This window comes from Oncorhynchus masou, chromosome 28, assembly GCF_036934945.1.
Source record: "Oncorhynchus masou masou isolate Uvic2021 chromosome 28, UVic_Omas_1.1, whole genome shotgun sequence".
In the NCBI taxonomy this organism is placed as follows: Eukaryota; Metazoa; Chordata; class Actinopteri; order Salmoniformes; family Salmonidae; genus Oncorhynchus; species Oncorhynchus masou.
In genome coordinates, this window is record NC_088239.1 from 85434662 (window position 1) to 85453806 (window position 19145).

Below are 19145 nucleotides of genomic sequence, written 5' to 3' on the forward strand. Positions count from 1 at the left end.
CTCTCCCCTATGTGTCTTTGTGTGGTCTAAGGCGTGTTTACCCCACTCTCCCCTATGTGTCGTTGTGTGGTCTAAGGCGTGTTTACCCCACTCTCCCCTATGTGTCTTTGTGTGGTTTAAGGCGTGTTTACCCCACTCTCCCCTATGTGTCTTTGTGTGGTCTAAGGCGTGTTTACCCCACTCTCCCCTATGTGTCGTTGTGTGGTCTAAGGCGTGTTTACCCCACTCTCCCTATGTGTCTTTGTGTGGTCTAAGGCGTGTTTACCCCACTCTCCCCTATGTGTCTTTGTGTGGTCTAAGGAGTGTTTACCCCACTCTCCCCTATGTGTCTTTGTGTGGTCTAAGGCGTGTTTACCCCACTCTCCCCTATGTGTCTTTGTGTGGTCTAAGACGTGTTTACCCCACTCTCCCCTATGTGTCTTTGTGTGGTCTAAGGAGTGTTTACCCCACTCTCCCCTATGTGTCTTTGTGTGGTCTAAGGCGTGTTTACCCCACTCTCCCCTATGTATCTTTGTGTGGTCTAAGGAGTGTTTACCCCACTCTCCCCTATGTGTCTTTGTGTGGTCTAAGGAGTGTTTACCCCACTCTCCCCTATGTATCTTTGTGTGGTCTAAGGAGTGTTTACCCCACTCTCCCCTATGTGTCTTTGTGTGGTCTAAGGCGTGTTTACCCCACTCTCCCCTATGTGTCTTTGTGTGGTCTAAGGCGTGTTTACCCCACTCTCCCCTATGTATCTTTGTGTGGTCTAAGGCGTGTTTACCCCACTCTCCCCTATGTGTCTTTGTGTGGTCTAAGGCGTGTTTACCCCACTCTCCCCTATGTGTCTTTGTGTGGTCTAAGGTGTGTTTACCCCACTCTCCCCTATGTATCTTTGTGTGGTCTAAGGAGTGTTTCGACTGATTTGCTCTTTGGGGTTTAGGGTGGGTTAAAAAGGCTTTATAATACACACTTGATTAATTGATTGATTGATTTGTGTCTCCAGGTGCTCCAGGTATCATCTCTTCGCCTTATGCTGGAGCAGCAGGTTTTTGCCCCACGATCGGATTCTCCCAAGCAGGTAGGTCCCCCCCACTATCACCTCATCTGGCCCCATATCCCCTATATAGGTAGGTCCACCCCACTATCACCCTCCTCCTGCCCCATACCCCCTATATAGGTAGGTCCCCCCCACTATCACCCTCCTCCTGCCCCATACCCCCTATATAGGTAGGTCCCCCCCACTATCACCCTCCTCCTGCCCCATACCCCCTATATAGGTAGGTCCCCCCACTATCACCCTCCTCCAGCCCCATACCCCCTATATAGGTAGGTCCCCACCACTATCACCCTCCTCCTGCCCCATATCCCCTATATAGGTAGGTCCCCCCACTATCACCCTCCTCCTGCCCCATACCCCCTATATAGGTAGGTCCCCCCACTATCATCCTCCTGCCCCATACCCCCTATATAGGTAGGTCCCCCCCTATCACCCCCTCCAGCCCCATATAGGTAGGTAGGCCCCATACCCCCTATATAGGTAGGTCCCCCCACTATCACCCTCCTCCTGCCCCATACCCCCTATATAGGTAGGTCCCCCCACTATCACCCTCCTCCTGCCCCATATCCCCTATATAGGTAGGTCCCCCCCCACTATCACCCTCCTCCTGCCCCATATCCCCTATATAGGTAGGTCCCCCCCACTATCACCCTGCCCCTCCTGTCCCCCCCCATCACCCCCATATATAGGTAGGTCCCCCCACTATCACCCTCCTCCTGCCCCATATCCCCTATATAGGTAGGTCCCCCCACTATCACCCTCCTCCTGCCCCATACCCCCTATATAGGTAGGTCCCCCCCACTATCACCCTCCTCCTGCCCCATATCCCCTATATAGGTAGGTCCACCCCACTATCACCCTCCTCCTGCCCCATACCCCCTATATAGGTAGGTCCACCCCACTATCACCCTCCTCCTGCCACATATCCCCTATATAGGTAGGTCCCCCCCACTATCACCCTCCTCCTGCCCCATATCCCCTATATAGGTAGGTCCCCCCACTATCACCCTCCTCCTGCCCCATATCCCCTATATAGGTAGGTCCCCCCACTATCACCCTCCTCCTGCCCCATATCCCCTATATAGGTAGGTCCCCCCCACTATCACCCTCCTCCTGCCCCATATCCCCTATATAGGTAGGTCCCCCCACTATCACCCTCCTCCTGCCCCATATCCCCTATATAGGTAGGTCCCCCCACTATCACCCTCCTCCTGCCCCATATCCCCTATATAGGTAGGTCCCCCCCACTATCACCCTCCTCCTGCCCCATATCCCCTATATAGGTAGGCCCACCCCACTATCACCCTCCTCCTGCCCCATATCCCCTATATAGGTAGGTCCCCCCCACTATCACCCTCCTCCTGCCCCATATCCCCTATATAGGTAGGTCCCCCCACTATCACCCTCCTCCTGCCCCATATCCCCTATATAGGTAGGTACCACCCCACTATCACCCTCCTCCTGCCCCATATCCCCTATATAGGTAGGTCCCCCCACTATCACCCTCCTCCTGCCCCATACCCCCTATATAGGTAGGTCCACCCCACTATCACCCTCCTCCTGCCCCATATCCCCTATATAGGTAGGTATCACCCTCCTCCTGCCCCATATCCCCTATATAGGTAGGTCCACCCCACTATCACCCTCCTCCAGCCCCATACCCCCTATATAGGTAGGTCCCCCCACTATCACCCTCCTCCTGCCCCTCCCCTCCATGCCCCACCCCCTATATAGGTAGGTCCCCCCACTATCACCCTCCTCCAGCCCCATACCCCCTATATAGGTAGGTCCCCCCCACTATCACCCTCCTCCTGCCCCATATCCCCTATATAGGTAGGTATCACCCTCCTCCTGCCCCATATCCCCTATATAGGTAGGTCCACCCCACTATCACCCTCCTCCTGCCCCATATCCCCTATATAGGTAGGTCCCCCCACTATCACCCTCCTCCAGCCCCATACCCCCTATATAGGTAGGTCCCCCCACTATCACCCTCCTCCTGCCCCATATCCCCTATATAGGTAGGTCCACCCCACTATCACCCTCCTCCTGCCCCATATCCCCTATATAGGTAGGTACCACCCCACTATCACCCTCCTCCTGCCCCATATCCCCTATATAGGTAGGTCCACCCCACTATCACCCTCCTCCTGCCCCATATCCCCTATATAGGTAGGTACCACCCCACTATCACCCTCCTCCTGCCCCATACCCCCTATATAGGTAGGTACCACCCTACTATCACCCTCCTCCTGCCCCATACCCCCTATATAGGTAGGTCCACCCCACTATCACCCTCCTCCTGCCCCATACCCCCCTATATAGGTAGGTATCACCCTCCTCTGGCCCCATACCCTCTATATAGGTAGGTATCACCTCCTCCTGCCCCATACCCCCTATATAGGTAGGTCCACCCCACTATCACCCTCCTCCTGCCCCATACCCCCTATATAGGTAGGTATCACCCTCCTCTGGCCCCATACCCTCTATATAGGTAGGTATCACCCTCCTCCTGCCCCATACCCCCTATATAGGTAGGTACCACCCCACTATCACCCTCCTCCTGCCCCATATCCCCTATATAGGTAGGTCCACCCCACTATCACCCTCCTCCTGCCCCATATCCCCTATATAGGTAGGTCCACCCCACTATCACCCTCCTCCAGCCCCATACCCCCTATATAGGCAGGTATCACCCTTCTCCTGCCCCATACCCTCTATATAGTTAGGCATCACCCCACTATCACCCTCCTCCTGCCCCATACCCCCTATATAGGTAGGTATCACCCTTCTCCTGCCCCATACCCTCTATATAGGTAGGTATCACCCTCCTCTGGCCCCATACCCTCTGTATAAGTAGGTATCAACCTCCTCTGGCCCCATACCCTCTATATAGGTAGGTATCACCCTCCTCTGGCCCCATACCCTCTATATAGGTAGGTATCACCCTCCTCTGGCCCATACCCTCTATATAGGTAGGTATCACCCTCCTCTGGCCCCATACCCCCTATATAGGTAGGCATCACCCCACTATCACCCTCCTCCTGCCCCATACCCCCTATATAGGTAGGTATAACCCTTCTCCTGCCCCATACCCTCTATATAGGTAGGCATCACCCCACTATCACCCTCCTCCTGCCCCATACCCCCTATATAGGTAGGTATCACCCTTCTCCAGCCCCATACCCCCTATATAGGTAGGTATCACCCTCCTCCTGCCCCATATCCCCTATATAGGTAGGTCCCCCCACTATCACCCTCCTCCTGCCCCATATCCCTATATAGGTAGATCCACCCCACTATCACCCTCCTCCTGCCCCATATCCCCTATATAGGTAGATCCACCCCCACTATCACCCTCCTCCTGCTCCATATCCCCTATATAGGTAGGTACCACCCCACTATCACCCTCCTCCTGCCCCAAACCCCCTATATAGGTAGGTATCACCCTCCTCCTGCCCCATAACCCCAGGTACCACCCTCCTCCTGCCCCATACCCCCTATATATATGTAGGTACCACCCCACTATCACCCTCCTCCAGCCCCATACTCCCTAAGTAGGTAGGTTGGTAGGTAGGTATGTAGGTAGGTCCAAAGACAGACATAGTCCCTCAGACCACACCATCCCCATTGAATTGTGGGGGAATCACGTTTTAGTCCTTCTATTTCTATTGGTATCACCATCCTCCTCCTCCTCCTCCCACTCCCAGGCTGCGTCTCAGACCACTTCACTTTTTACACATTTTGTTACATTACAGCCTTATTCTGAAATGGATTCAATTTCTTTCCCTCATCAATCTGCACACAATACCCCATAATGACATCACAATACCCCATTATGACATCACAATACCCCATAATGACAAAGTAAAAACTAGTTTTTTGTTTTTTTAATTTTCTAATTTATTTAAAATAATTACATTTACATACAGTGGGGCAAAAAAGTATTTAGTCAGCCTCCAATTGTGCAAGTTCTCCCACTTAAAAAGATGAGAGAGGCCTGTCATTTTCATCATAGGTACACTTCAACTATGACAGACAAAATGAGAAAAGAAATCCAGAAAATCACATTGTAGGATTTTTAATGAATTTATTTGCAAATGATGGTGGAAAATGTGTAAAAAGTCAAAGGGTCTGAATACTTTCCTAAGGCTCTGTGGTACACTGCTTTTGTCAGTGGGGCAAAATAAGCCTAAATAAGTTCAGGAGTAAAATTGTGTTTCAAAACTTCATACGGAAGTTCAGTCAGACAGTCGCGTCCCACTTGGACAAGAAAACAGGGAAATTGTGGCAAATTTTAATAAATTATATAAAAATCTAACTTTCATTAAATCACACATGTAAGAAACTCAATTAAAGCTACACCTGTTGTGAATCCAGCCAACATGTCAGATTTTAAAAGGGCTTTTCGGCGAAAGCATAAGAAGCTATTATCTGATGATAGCACAACAGTGAACAAAGAGGGTAGCATATTTCAACCCTGCAGGCGCTACACAAAGCGCAGAAATAAAATATAAAAGATGCATTACTTTTGACGAGCTTCTTTTGTTGGCACTCCAATATGTCCCATAAAGATCACAATTGGTCCTTTTGTTCGATTAATTCCGTCCATATATATCCAAAATGTCCATTTATAACCACGACCCAGACAAAAACAGCTTCCAAAAAAACGCAACGTCACTACAAAATAGTTCAAAAGTTGCCTATAAACTTTGCCAATATATTTCAAACTACTTTTGTAATACAACTTTAGGTATTTTTAAACGTTCATAATCGATCAAATTGTAGACGGGCCTATCTGTGGTCAGTGCAGGAAGACAACAAACCAACGCTACTTTTCACGTCTTGCGCAACTCTCAACAGTGTTAACCAGTTTCAAATTGGCCTACTTCTTCATTGCACAAATGAATAACCTCAAGCAAATTCCAAAGACTGGTGACATCCAGTGGAAGCGGTAGGAACTGAAAACCAGTTCCTAAGAAATATCGTTTGCCAACGAGAACTCACTGAACAAACAGAGAAATAAAAAATTAAAAATCTGAATGGTTAGTCCTCAGGGTTTTGCCTGCTACATAAGTTCTGTTATACTCACAGACACGATTCAAACAGTTTTAGAAGCTTCAGAGTGTTTTCTATCCACATCTACTAATAATATGCATATCTTATATTCTTGGCATGAGTAGCAGGAAGTTGAAATTAGGCACGCTATTTATCCAAAAGTGAAATCCCACAGTTATGTTAAGTTGGCTGGATGTCCTTTGGTTGGTGGACCATTCTTGATACACATAGGAAACTGTTGAGCGTGAAAAACCCAGCAGCATTGCAGTTCTTTCTTTTTGTTACTTTTACCCCTTTTTTGTGGTATCCAATTGGTAGTTACAGTCTTGTCTCATCACTGCAACTCCAGTATGGACTCGGAGAGGCCAAGGTCGAGAGCCGTGCCGCACTGCTTCTTGACACAATGCCCGCTTAACCCGGAAGCCAGCCGCACCATTGTGTCGGAGGAAACGCCCGGGCCCGCCACAGGAGTCGCTAGTGAGCGATGGGACAAGGACATACCTGCCGGCCAAACTCTCCCCTAACCCAGACGACACTGGGCCAAATGTGCGCCGCCCCATGGGTCTCCCGGTCGTGGGCCCTCCTCCTCTCTCTCCTATGACCCTGGGCCCTCCCCCTCCTCCCCCCTCCTCCTTATGACCCTGGGCCCTCCCCCTCCTCCCCTCCCTCCTATGACCCTGGGCCCTCCCTTCTACGACCCTGGGCCCTCCCCCTCTCCCTCCTATTACCCTGGGCCCTCCCCCTCCTCCTCTCCCTCCTATGAACCTGGGCCCTCCTCCTCTCCCTCCTATGAACCTGGGCCCTCCCCCTCCTCCCTCCCTCCTATTACCCTGGGCCCTCCCCCTCCTCCCCTCCCTCCTATGAACCTGGGCCCTCCCCCTCCTCCTCTCCCTCCTATGACCCTGGGCCCTCCCCCTCCTCCTCTCCCTCCTATGACCCTGGGCCTCCTCTCCCTCCTCCTGGGCCCCCCCCTCCCTCCTATTACCCTGGGCCCTCCCCCTCCTCCTCTCCCTCCTATGAACCTGGGCCCTCCCCCCCCTCCTCCTCTCCCTCCTATGACCCTGGGGCCCTCCCCCTCCTCCTCTCCCTCCTATGAACCTGGGCCCTCCCCCTCCTCCTCTCCCTCCTATGAACCTCCTCCTCCCTCCCTCCTACGACCCTGGGCCCTCCCCCTCCTCCTCTCCCTCCTATGAGGGCCCTCCTCCTCCCTCCCCTGGGCCCTCCCCCCCTCCCTGGGCCCTCCCCCTCCTCCCCTCCCTCCTACGACCCTGGGCCCTCTCCCTCCTCCCCTCCCTCCTACGACCCTGGGCCCTCCCCCTCCTCCTCTCCCTCCTACGGCCCTGGGCCCTCCCCCTCCTCCCCTCCCTCCTATGACCCTGGGCCCTCCCCTCCTCCCCTCCCTCCCTCCTATGACCCTGGGCCCTCCCCCTCATCCCCTACCGGGCCCCCCCCCTCTCTCCTATGACCCTGGGCCCTCCCCTCCCTCCTATGACCAAGGGCCCTCCCCCCTCCTCCTTCTGACCAAGGGCCCTCCCTCCTCCTACCCTCCCTCCTATGACCCTGGGCCCTCCCTCCTCCTACCCTCCCTCCTATGACCCTGGGCCCTCCCCCCTCCTCCTTCTGACCAAGGGCCCTCCCTCCTCCTACCCCCTCCTATGACCCTGGGCCCTCCCCTCCCTCTCCCTCCTATGACCCTGGGCCCTCCCCTTCCTCCCCTCCTCCTTCTGACTAAGGGCCCTCCCTCCTCCTACCCTCCCTCCTATGACCCTGGGCCCTCCCCTTCCTCCCCTCCTCCTTCTGACTAAGGGCCCTCCCTCCTCCTATGACGCTGAGTCCTCCCCCTTCTCCAGTTGGCCCGCCCTTTGACCTGCTCTCATGCCTCCAGGTCTGTCCATGCACCCGATGGCAGGAATGGGACCCCTCGTCTCGGGACGGATGACCCTGCACGGCATGGCGCCCACCGCCGTTCACTCTGTTCTCCTCGTCTCCAACCTCAACCCCGATGTGAGTGACCCCCTGTGACCCTGTCAATGTCTATCCTCATTGTTTTCGTCCCTAATGGCTCCCTATTCCCTATATAGTGTACTACTTTTGACCAAAGCACTAAAGTAGTGCACTACATAGGGTATAGGGGGCCATTAGGGACTTAACGTGTTGAATAGAATTCTGCTGGGTCTTATTGGATTCTTCAGATAAGCAGCATTAGGGCTGAGCTACTGCTGCCTGGCTTGCTGGTTGGGTGGCTGGCTGCCTGACTGGCTGGCTGGCTTGGTGGCTGGCTGGCTGCCTGACTGGCTGGCTGGTTGGGTGGCTGGCTGCCTGGGTTGCTATCTGGGTGGCTGACTGCCTGGCTAGCTGGGTGCCTGACTGGCTGGCTGGGTGGCTGGCTGCCTGGCTAGCTGGGTGGCTGGCTGCCTGGGTTGCTATCTGGGTGGCTGGCTGCCTGGGGGGCTGGGTGGGTGGCTTGCTGGGTGGCTTGCTGGCTGCCTGGCTGGGTGACTTGCTGCATGGCTGGGTGGCTTGCTGCCTGACTGGCTGGGTGGCTGGCTGCCTGGTTAGCTGGGTGGCTGGCTGGGTGGCTGGCTGGCTGCCTGGCTGGGTGACTTGCTGCATGGCTGGGTGGCTTGCTGCATGGCTGGGTGGCTTGCTGCATGGCTGGCTGGGTGGCTGGCTGCCTGGCTAGCTGGGTGGCTGGCTGCCTGGCTAGCTGGGTGGCTGGCTGGCTGGGTGACTTGCTGCATGGCTGGGTGGCTTGCTGCCTGACTGGCTGGGTGGCTTGCTGCCTGACTGGCTGGGTGGCTGGCTGCCTGGCAAGCTGGGTGGCTGGCTGGCTGCCTGGCTGGCTGGGTGGGTGGCTGGCTGCCTGGCTGGGTGGCTGGGTGGGTGGCTTGCTGCATGGCTGGGTGGCTTGCTGCCTGACTGGCTGGGTGACTGGCTTGCTGCCTGGCTAGCTGGCTGGGTGGCTGGCTGGGTGGGTGGGTGGCTGGGTGTCTGGCTGGCTGGCTGCCTGGCTAGCTGGGTGGCTGGCTGGCTGCCTGGCTGGGTGGGTGGCTGGCTGGATGGGTGGCTTGCTGCCTGGCTGGCTGGGTGGCTTGCTGCCTGGCTGGCTGGGTGGCTGGCTGTCTGGCTGGCTGTCTGGCTGGGTGGCTGGGTGGCTGGCTGGCTGGGTGACTTGCTGCATGGCTGGGTGACTTGCTGCATGGCTGGGTGGGTGGCTGGCTGCCTGGCTGGCTGGGTGGCTGGCTGGCTGGCTGGCTGCCTGGCTGGGTGGTGGGTGGGTGGCTGGCTGGCTGGGTGGGTGGGTGGCTGGCTTGCTGCCTGGCTGGCTGGCTGGGTGGCTTGCTGCATGGCTGGGTGGCTTGCTGCCTGACTGGCTGGGTGGCTGGCTGCCTGGCTAGCTGAGTGGCTGGCTGGGTGGCTGGCTGGCTGGGTGACTTGCTGCATGGCTGGGTGACTTGCTGCATGGCTGGGTGGCTGGCTGGCTGGCTGCCTGGCTAGCTGGGTGGCTGGCTGGGTGGCTGGCTGGCTGGGTGGCTTGATGGCTGGCTGGCTGGCTTGCTGCGTGGCTGGCTGGCTGGCTGGCTGGGTGGCTGGCTGGCTACGTCTGATGATGCCATCAATATGAGACAAGGAAAGGAAATGGAACAGGCTTGGTTGGCTACTGAGCCAATTTAATTAGAGAGCAATGTATATCACACCACACCAGTCTTAACTTAACCAGCTGACTGACTTCCTCATTCTTCTTCCTCTTTCTCACTGCAGAGCATATCACCACACGAACTGTTCATCCTATTTGGTAAGGAGGCTTGGATTTATTATTGGCTGAAATATATTTATTAGATTTCATAAAGACAAGCATTGAAATGGGACAAATGTAGTAATGGCTTTGGTTGTTAGGCACTGCATAGCCTGCGTGTGTGGCTACCGTGGTTACCCTGAATAACAGTAACCATGGTAATCTGTGATTGGCTGATAAGGATACTTCCTGTCGAACCACTCATCCGGAATCCTCTCTGTTCTGTCAGTCAACACACACACACACACACACACACACACACACACACACACACACACACACACACACACACACACACACATACACACACACACACACACACACACACACACACACACACACACACACACACACACACACACACACACACACACACACACACACACACACACCTCTAATCTCCCTCTAACACATGGGACTAAGCAATGCAGAGAAGTAATGTACTGTATGTGCCTCACACCTCTCTGCCCTCCCCCTTTGCTCTCTCTCCCCCCTCCTCCCCCTCTCTCTCCTCCTTCCTCCCCCTATCTCTCTCCCCCTCCCCCGTCTCTCTCTTCTCTCCCCACCTTTCTCTATGCTTCCCTTCTATCTCTCTCATCCCCCCATTTCTCCCTCTCCCCCACTTTTCTCTCTCTCTGCCCCCCATTCTCTCTCCCTCCTCCCTTCTCACTGTCTCTCTCTGCCCCCCTTCTCTTTCCCTCCCCCCTCTCTCTCTCTCTGACCCCCCCTTCTCTCTCTCTGCCTCCTATCTCTCCTTCCTCCCCGCTCTTTCTACCCCCCTTCTCTCTCCCTCCCTGCCCCACTCTCTTTGCCACCCCCTTCTATATCTCCCTCCCCCTCCCCCCTTTCTCGCTTCCTCCCCCACTCTCTGCCCCCTTCTATCTCTCCCCCTCTCTCCTCCCCCTCTCCCCCCCTCTCTCTGCCCTCCTCTCTCCCTCCCCCTCCTCCCCCTCTCTCTCTGCCCTCCTATCTCTCCCTCCCCCTCCTCCTATCTCTCCCTCCCCTCCTCTCTCTAGGGGTGTATGGTGATGTGCATCGGGTCAAGATTCTGTTCAACAAGAAAGAGAATGCCTTAATCCAGATGGCCGACGCTACTCAGGCACAGCTTGGTGAGAGGACGGATCAGATCCCACTGTTATACTGAGAGGACGGATCAGATCCCACTGTTATACTGAGAGAACAGATCAGATCCCACTGTTATACTGAGAGGACAGATCAGATCCCACTGTTATACTGAGAGGACAGATCAGATCCCACTGTTATACTGAGAGAACAGATCAGATCCCACTGTTATACTGAGAGGACAGATCAGATCCCACTGTTATACTGAGAGGACAGATCAGATCCCACTGTTATACTGAGAAAACAGATCAGATCCCACTGTTATACTGAGAGAACAGAACAGATCCCACTGTTATACTGAGAGGACAGATCAGATCCCACTGTTATACTGAGACAACAGATCAGATCCCACTGTTATACTGAGACAACAGATCAGATCCCACTGTTATACTGAGACAACAGATCAGATCCCACTGTTATACTGAGAGGACAGATCAGATCCCACTGTTATACTGATACAACAGATCAGATCCCACTGTTATACTGAGACAACAGATCAGATCCCACTGTTATACTGATACAACAGATCAGATCCCACTGTTATACTGAGAGGACAGATCAGATCCCACTGTTATACTGAGACAACAGATCAGATCCCACTGTTATACTGATGAGGACAGATCAGATCCCACTGTTATACTGAGAGAACAGATCAGATCCCACTGTTATACTGAGACAACAGAACAGATCCCACTGTTATACTGAGAGGACAGAACAGATCCCACTGTTATACTGAGAGGACAGAACAGATCCCACTGTTATACTGAGACAACAGAACAGATCAGATCCCACTGTTATACTGAGAGGACAGAACAGATCCCACTGTTATACTGAGAGGACAGATCAGATCCCACTGTTATACTGAGAGGACAGATCAGATCCCACTGTTATACTGAGACAACAGATCAGATCCCACTGTTATACTGAGAGGACAGATCAGATCCCACTGTTATACTGAGACAACAGATCAGATCCCACTGTTATACTGAGACAACAGATCAGATCCCACTGTTATACTGAGAGGACAGATCAGATCCCACTGTTATACTGAGACAACAGATCAGATCCCACTGTTATACTGAGACAACAGATCAGATCCCACTGTTATACTGAGAGGACAGATCAGATCCCACTGTTACACTGAGACAACAGAACAGATCCCACTGTTATACTGAGACAACAGATCAGATCCCACTGTTATACTGAGAGGACAGAACAGGTAAACATACAAACTGATGTGAAAATATGACATATTTTCACATCATCTCTATAAAATGTTCAGAATAAGGAATTAGACACAGTTTTCTGTTGGTAAATCACTAAGGGCTGGACTAAAAAACTTTAAACTCGTCCTGGACTAAAAATAGAATCTCCATTGAAAGGGCTTTTTAGTCGAGGCTTAATCTGTCCTGGAAAGCAGTGGTAAAGGGAAACAGTCTGTACACTTCTCTGACCTGGCCCCTTCTCCTCTCCCTGGTTCTGTCATCTACTGCTAGCTGTGTCAGGCTGTACTGTGTCTGACTGTCTCGTCTCCTCAAGCAATGTCCCACCTGAACGGTCAGCGGCTGCACGGCAAGGTGATCAGAGTGACCATCTCTAAGCACCAGACGGTCCAGCTGCCCAGGGAGGGACAGGAAGACCAGGGCCTCACTAAAGACTTCAGCGGCTCCCCGCTACACCGCTTCAAGAAGCCTGGATCCAAGAACTTTCAGAACATCTTCCCTCCCTCTGCCACCCTCCATCTATCCAACATCCCGTGAGATTCACTATACCTCCCCCTCTCCAACTACACCTCCCTCCTCCCCCTCTCCAACTACACCTCCCTCCTCTCCCTCTATCCAACTACACCTCCCTCCTCCCCCTCTCCAACTACACCTCCCTCCTCCCCCTCTCCAACTACACCTCCCTATACCTCCCTCCTCTCCCTCTCCAACTATACCTCCCCTCTCCCTCTATCCAACTTTACCTCCCTCCTCCCTCTGCCACCCTTCATCTATCCAACATCCCGTGAGATTCACTATACCTCCCTCCTCCCTCTGCCACCCTCCATCTATCCAACATCCCGTGAGATTCACTTTACCTCCCCCTCTCCAACTACACCTCCCTCCTCCCCCTCTCCAACTCCAACACCTCCCTCCTCTCCCTCTATCCAACTACACCTCCCTCCCCCCCTCTCCAACTACACCTCCCTCCTCCCCCTCTCCAACTACACCTCCCTCCTCTCCCTCTATCCAACTACACCTCCCTCCTCTCCCTCTCCAACTATACCTCCCTCCTCTCCCTCTCCAACTATACCTCCCTCCTCTCCATCTTCAACTACACCTCCCTCCTCTCCCTCTCCAACTATACCTCCCTCCTCTCCCTCTCCAACTATACCTCCCTCCTCCCCCTCTCCAACTATACCTCCCTCCTCCCCCTCTCCAACTATACCTCCCTCCTCCCCCTCTCCAACTATACCTCCCTCCTCTCCCTCTCCAACTATACCTCCCTCCTCCCCCTCTCCAACTCCAATACCTCCCCTCCTCCCCTCTCTCCAACTATACCTCCCTCCTCCCCCTCTCCAACTATACCTCCCTACTCCCCCTCTCCAACTATACCTCCCTCCTCCCCCTCTCCAACTATACCTCCCTCCTCCCCCTCTCCAACTATACCTCCCTCCTCTCCCTCTCCAACTATACCTCCCTCCTCCCCCTCTCCAACTATACCTCCCTCCTCCCCCTCTCCAACTATACCTCCCTCCCTCCTCCCCCTCTCCAACTATACCTCCCTCCTCCCCCTCTCCAACTATACCTCCCTCCTCCCCCTCTCCAACTATACCTCCCTCCTCCCCCTCTCCAACTATACTCTCCCTACTCCCCTCTCCAACTATACCTCCCTCCTCCCCTCTCCAACTCCAATATCTCCCTCCTCCCCTCTCCAACTATACCTCCCTCCTCCCCCTCTCCAACTATATCTCCCTCTATACCTAGCTCCATGCTGAATGGACATCTGAAATCCTAGGTAGGCCAATAGACTGGCTCCATGCTGAATGGACATCTGAAATCCTAGGTAGGCCAATAGACTAGCTCCATGCTGAATGGACATCTGAAATCCTAGGTAGGCCAATAGACTAGCTCCATGCTGAATGGACATCTGAAATCCTTGGTAGGCCAATAGACTAGCTCCATGCTGAATGGACATCTGAAATCCTTGGTAGGCCAATAGACTAGCTCCATGCTGAATGGACATCTGAAATCCTAGGTAGGCCAATAGGAGGGAGGAGGTGTTCTTATTCTCCATGGACATTATAGTGTATTTATCAGTGGTGACAGTGTTTCCTATCCTCAGTGCAGTGGGCAGCTGGGAGGAGGTGTTCTTATTCTCCATGGACATTATAGTGTATTTATCAGTGGTGACAGTGTTTCCTATCCTCAGTGCAGTGGGCAGCTGGGAGGAGGTGCTCTTATTCTCCATGGACATTATAGTGTATTTATCAGTGGTGACAGTGTTTCCTATCCTCAGTGCAGTGGGCAGCTGGGAGGAGGTGTTCTTATTCTCCATGGACATTATAGTGTATTTATCAGTGGTGACAGTGTTTCCTATCCTCAGTGCAGTGGGCAGCTGGGAGGAGGTGCTCTTATTCTCCATGGACATTATAGTGTATTTATCAGTGGTGACAGTGTTTCCTATCCTCAGTGCAGTGGGCAGCTGGGAGGAGGTGCTCTTATTCTCCATGGACTTTACAGTGTCCCAGACCTTTTTGGGAGTTAGTGCTGCAGGATGCAAATTTCTGTTTGAAAAAGCTTGCTTTTGCTTTCCTAACTACCTGTGTATATTGGTTCCTAACCTCCCTGAAAAGTTCCATATCGTGGGGGCTGTTCGATGCTAATGCAGAACGCCACAGGATGTTTTTGTGCTGGTGGAGGGCAGTCCGGTCTGGAGTGAACCAAGGGCTGTATCTGTTCTTAGTTCTACATTTCTTGAATGGAGCTTATTTAAGACGGTGAGGAAATCACTTAAAAAAATACCAAACTACTGACAGAATGAGGTCAATATCCTTCCAGGATACCCGGGCCAGGTCAATTAGAAAGGCCTGCTCGCTGAAGTGTTTTAGGGAGTGTTTGACAGTGATGAGGGGTGGTCCTATTGGGCAAGTTACCGCAAGGTGGTCTATTTCAGTGGAGATCATATACATGATGTTAATACTATACGTCCCCTCTGTCTCCGTCCAACAGCCCGTCTGTAACAGAGGACGTCCTGAAGGACCTCTTCTCTGGACCTGGATACACAGTCAAGGCCTTCAAGTTCTTCCAGTGAGTTCTCTTTCAGACACCTACAGTACTTCTACTTCTTCAATGCATCTGCAATACACAGCATACGTGTTCTAACGAGTGTAAAGCTAGAGCAGGTCTTGTATGTTTACATCTATCTAGTCCAGGGCTCTCCAACCCTGTTCCTGGAGAGATACCATCCTGTAGGTTTACATCTATCTAGTCCAGGGCTCTCCAACCCTGTTCCTGGAGAGATACCATCCTGTAGGTTTACATCTATCTAGTCCAGGGCTTTCCAACCCTGTTCCTGGAGAGATACCATCCTGTAGGTTACATTCTATCTAGTCCAGGGCTCTCCAACCCTGTTCCTAGAGAGATACCATCCTGTAGGTTTACATCTATCTAGTCCAGGGCTCTCCAACCCTGTTCCTGGAGAGATACCATCCTGTATGTTTACATCTATCTAGTCCAGGGCTCTCCAACCCTGTTCCTAGAGAGATACCATCCTGTAGGTTTACATCTATCTAGTCCAGGGCTCTCCAACCCTGTTCCTGGAGAGATACCATCCTGTAGGTTTACATCTATCTAGTCCAGGGCTCTCCAACCCTGTTCCTGGAGAGATACCATCCTGTAGGTTTACATCTATCTAGTCCAGGTCTCTCCAACCCTGTTCCTGGAGAGATACCATCCTGTAGGTTTACATCTATCTAGTCCAGGACTCTCCAACCCTGTTCCTGGAGAGATACCATCCTGTAGGTTTACATCTATCTAGTCCAGGGCTCTCCAACCCTGTTCCTGGAGAGATACCATCCTGTAGGTTTACATCTATCTAGTCCAGGGCTCTCCAACCCTGTTCCTGGAGAGATACCATCCTGTAGGTTTACATCTATCTAGTCCAGGGCTCTCCAACCCTGTTCCTGGAGAGATACCATCCTGTAGGTTTACATCTATCTAGTCCAGGGCTCTCTAACCCTGTTCCTGGAGAGATACCGTCAGCCAAGTATCTGCAGTCTGCCGAATATCACATTCAACATGAATAAACATTAGACATGGCAAAATGTATAGAATTGCAAGAAAAATAACTCCACTCCACTTTCTCTGCACTATACTCATGATTTTGAATGAATTTTCCTTTGGAGATCTATTTATCTATCCATCCACCTACCTATCTTATCCTGTCTGTCTGTTTGTCCTCTCAGGAAGGACCGGAAGATGGCTCTGATCCAGTTGGGTTCAGTGGAGGAGGCCATCCAGGCCCTGATCGACCTCCACAACCACGACCTGGGAGAGAACCATCACCTCCGTGTGTCCTTCTCCAAGAGCACCATCTGACCCACCTGAACCCCCACTTTCCCACCCCTAAGGCCCCACTCCTGGGCTGGGCTAGCGGGAGTGAAGGACAGAATGACCCACTGACTTAAAAACAACAGACAATTGACTAGTTTAGATGATATTGTTGAGTAATAGACTACTGTAATGCAAGGCCTTCAGATAGAGACAGAGCTGGTCTGGAAGGAGTGATGGTTGATTTATTCAGGGCAGGGAAGAGAACAGAGAGTCGGGATGAGTTGGCATGGTGCATCATTAAATCCTTAAATAGGACCCTAACCCACGGGAAGGGAGAGAGGTATTCAACTCTCCTTTATCTGGCCTTATAGGACCCTAACCCACGGGATGGGAGAGAGGTATTCAACGCTCTTGGGAGGTTTCTGCCAAGTATACCATAGACACACCTATACCACAGACACACATGTATACCACAGACACACCAATCATTGAATACTTGACACTTAGCCCTGCTATACAATCAAGTTGCACAATATGCATGAGTTATGAAAGCTCACCTGCAACTCACCACCTACAGACCCACCACCTACAGACCCACCATCTACAGACCCACCACCTACAGACCCACCTACAGACCCACCACCTACAGACCCACCACCTCCAGACCCACCACCTCCAGACCCACCACCTCCAGACCCACCACCTCCAGACCCACCACCTACAGACTCACCACCTACAGACTCACCACCTACAGACCCACCTAGACCCACCACCTACAGACCCACCTACAGACTCACCTAGACCCACCACCAGACTCACTTAGACCCACCACCTACAGACCCACCTCCTACAGACCCACCTACAGACTCACCTAGACCCACCACCAGACTCACTTAGACCCACCACCTACAGACCCTGGTCAGTTTGGCTGAATGACAGTAAAGGCCAGACACTTAGACATGAGTGACATGGTGAACCTGACTCCTTACTGGATGAGAACCAGGCACTTCTAGCTGTATTGCCTTGTTACATTATAACTGAAGCACCAACCCCCTCTACTCCTTATTGTTACATTAAAACTGAAGCACCAACCCCCTCTACTCCTTATTGTTACATTATAACTGAAGCACCAACCCTCTCTACTCCTTATTGTTACATTAAAACTGAAGCACCAACCCTCTCTACTCCTTATTGTTACATTATAACTGAAGCACCAACCCCCTCTACTCCTTATTGTTACATTATAACTGAAGCACCAACCCCCTCTACTCCTTATTGTTACATTATAACTGAAGCACCAACCCCCTCTACTCCTTATTGTTACATTATAACTGAAGCACCAACCCCCTCTACTCCTTATTGTTACATTATAACTGAAGCACCAACCCCCTCTACTCCTTATTGTTACATTATAACTGAAGCACCAACCCCCTCTACTCCTTATTGTTACATTATAACTGAAGCACCAACCCCTCTACTCCTTATTGTTACATTATAACTGAAGCACCAACCCCCTCTACTCCTTATTGTTACATTATAACTGAAGCACCAACCCCCTCTACTCCTTATTGTTACATTATAACTGAAGCACCAACCCCCTCTACTCCTTATTGTTACATTATAACTGAAGCACCAACCCCCTCTACTCCTTATTGTTACATTATAACTGAAGCACCAACCCCCTCTACTCCTTATTGTTACATTATAACTGTTACTCCTTATTGTTACATTATAACTGAAGCACCAACCCCCTCTACTCCTTATTGTTACATTATAACTGAAGCACCAACCCCCTCTACTCCTTATTGTTACATTATAACTGAAGCACCAACCCCCTCTACTCCTTATTGTTACATTATAACTGAAGCACCAACCCCTTCTACTCCTTAACTAACAGCACACCAACGTCATGTAGTGGTGAACTGTGAACATCATTGTCGTTTAAACCATGTGTACCAGTAGTCTGGCAAGTCTTCAGTTACTGGATGTCTTCTGAGCGGATTACTTACCGGATGAGGATAAACAGATGAATCCGAGACACATGTTTAACGGTTATCATCACGGACACGGAGGAAGGATCGAAGGGCTGATGAAGCCGATAGCAACACTCTTCCTGACCAATGGGCTGCCTCCATTTCAAGTAACATTAGGACATTGATTGAGGGGGACCAATGATCAGGCCTCCTCCTCTGTGACGTCACAGTGTGACATCATCATGGCGCGACGCTGAGTATCAGAGAAGCTCAGCTAAACATTTCTACCACACTACTCCACCATAACAACAACAGCTGTTTTGTTTTGTTTAACAGTGATGGTTATCATTGAAATGTCAAAAAAGAGAGAAAACAGTTAAAAGCAAAAATGGGAATCGAATTTACTGTTCTATCCACCTATCAGAACAGCCTCCCAGAGCCATAGTCCTGGGTTGTATTCAATAGAAACTAACGGAAAAAAACATCCCGAAACAGGGATGAACTATCCTGAACTGGTCCAATAAGAAACTCTTGTTTTCAGGGCCTCCCGAGTGGCACAGCTGTCTAAGGCACTGCATCACAGTGCTTGAGGCATCACTACAGACCTGGGTTCGATCCCAGCC

At 51.9% G+C, this 19145-nt stretch overlaps 1 pseudogene; it reads left to right on the top strand.

Moving 5' to 3' along the window:
- Nucleotides 1-18254, top strand: part of LOC135518431 (polypyrimidine tract-binding protein 3-like) — a 49495-nt pseudogene extending 31241 nt beyond the window's left edge.
- Nucleotides 18255-19145: the final 891 nt, after the last annotated feature.